This window comes from Peromyscus leucopus, chromosome 12 (assembly GCF_004664715.2).
Source record: "Peromyscus leucopus breed LL Stock chromosome 12, UCI_PerLeu_2.1, whole genome shotgun sequence".
Classification (NCBI taxonomy): Eukaryota; Metazoa; Chordata; class Mammalia; order Rodentia; family Cricetidae; genus Peromyscus; species Peromyscus leucopus.
The window spans coordinates 18,882,884-18,885,569 of NC_051073.1; positions in this window are offsets into that span (position 1 = coordinate 18,882,884).

Below are 2,686 nucleotides of genomic sequence, written 5' to 3' on the forward strand. Positions count from 1 at the left end.
AATGATTCTACCATCACAGTCATGTTTGCATTGACGTGCAATCATAATAGCATTAAGAGATAGAGCCCTAAGAAATTATTAGGCCCTGAGAGCTCAACCCTCAATCGTTGATTTAAATATTCAGAAAAGAGAAGTGTGGTCCTCTTGTCTCTTTCACCTGCACTTTTAGTCATGGAATGATGCATCCTTGTCAGCTGTTGACTTGTTGATTTGGAATGGGCAGCATCCAGGCATGTGAGGCAATAGATTTCTTTTTATATTGATCATGATAGATTAGAAATGACAACAAAACTAGAGATTACGGATGCAAACAAGGTAACATCATCAAGAATATTTGCAGACATCATGATCTGCTCCAATACACCTCAGTCTTCATCCCCCACTAGAACTCCTGCATTAAGAGAGAGGCGGTAGAAACCTGCCAATCATACATTTGATTTGGATCACACTACCTACTCAGTCATAGGCTTCAACATGAACAAACCTTCTTCCTTATACTGAGTTAGTGGTTTATGTTTTCAGCAATAATGAAGGGAAGGACAAGATGATGACAATCTCAACTTCTATGAGATATTCAAAGGAAATTTCTTTAAAGTGACATAAACATAGCAGTAGGGTATAGAACAGGAGGCCAAACATCTAAACTAAAACAACAAACAAAAGGGATATGGAGAAAGGAGGTATAAAGTAAACATATAGTGGATATAGTTGTATAAGTAAAGTATGATTTCAAGTTATGAAGTGAATAATGCATACACCTATCATACATGTATTTCAAGAGCAAGATTGGTCAAAATAAATGCAAAGTTTTTAACTGAAGTGTCATTTCCAATTTAAAGGCAGTCATTTCATGTTTTAAATAACCAGGCAGTTTTTGCTATCCGAACAAAAGCACCACACTTTCAAATGATATATTCAAGACATGATGATTTTGAAGATTTCTACTGAAATTATCAATGACTGTACTTGTTCATTATACCCTTTTGCTGTTATAAAAGCTTGTTACTTTGATATGCAAAGTCTGTGGCAATTTTTATTCTTTCTCCCACACAAAAACATGGGTAATTAACTACTGAGTTGTAAGGATGATTAGCATTTAAAAAAAAAAAACCTGCACACTTAACTGCTAAATTTACATTGCTTTCAACATAATGATTTCACAATATGATACAGATTCCTGAGAGTTATTTTAAAATGACAAGAAGTTGAAATTTAACTGGAAATTTTTGCATGAGTTCATTTTTTTAAGAGCAATAATCTTACAAACTTTATGGTCAAAAATGCAGATGCCCAGAACACTATATATTTTGCAAAAATATTAAATTATCCATCTAACACTTAACATTTACCCACTTAACATTTAGAAAAGTAATTACATTTTGAGTATGAAAACTATAAATAATAGTCAATTAAAATATGAAAATGCTAACTAAAAATAACATCTACTTGGTTATATTTTTCTCTCTTTATAATATTTATTTTCAAACCTTACCTATTTTTAAAATTTTTATTACATCTAAATTTTCAGTTTCTTTATGCTTAAGTGGTTTGTAATATTTCATTTTATTTGAAATAATTAATGGAAGGCCTCAGATATGAGCAAAACCAATTTCAAATCTTACATTATAATTAACTCATTCATTGTCTTTTCAAAGAGAGAGTTTGAGGAATATGTAAAGATAATATGGAATGTTGATTATAATTTAAAGCAGAGAAAAGAACAAAGGGCAATTTTTTAATTTTGTTCCAGCAATGTAACTTTCTCTTCTGGGTGATAAAATTTATCTCATGGGAGGACATGGAAGGCTCCAGGGGCACATGAAACTCATAAGGAAGCTCACACGGATTACAATGAACCCTACAAGAGGTTTCATGAGCTATCCAAAATTCTTGGAATAAAGGATAATCTTCAGTTCTGTAGCTGCCTCAAGTTATGGACTCATGTGAGCCTTTTATTTTTTTGACTCAGCTCCCTGAGTCAATAACACCTCTAAATAATTGTTCAAATATGCTTATGTAAGAAACTCTAATACAGCCATCTGTATATCTGAAGCTGTAATTGGAATGATTGACTTACTCTGTCTTTGGTATCTAAGAGAGAGGAATAAAATGGATTTTTCTGGAAAAAATGATATTCCCAGAAATAACTGTCTTTTTCCAACTATTAGAAAGTGTCTTTCCTGAACTGATTGTTAATCAAAGAGGAGAGATATGTGGGAGGCCAGCTCCCACCTTTTGAAGAGTTCTTGGGTGAGGAGAGAGGTATGAGGGAATATCAGATAGACAAAGAGACCTAGCTGATGACAAGAAAGATAGAAACACGGATAGCTTCGGGAGGACCTGGATCAATACCTAACAGCCCTTCCATTTACTCAAAAGAGCTTTTTATAACTATGCCAAGGGGTGAGGCAAAAGACCTCCCCCTTGTAATGTCAGAGCACACTGCACAGGCAAGTATAGACCCTTCCAAACACTTGGTAACCACGCTTTGTGACCAAATCATCCCCTTATTCAGCCCTCCTGGGTAAACCAAGCTCAGATTCTCTGACCCTGAGTATTTTGGGCCTCCACAAATTCACCCTTCTTAATAATAAAATCTCAAGTGGGAGTACAGAGCTTAAATTATGCAGCTTGATTCAGCTTTTCCACTAAGAGCTTGCAATTAGCTAAAATTATTATGGCAACA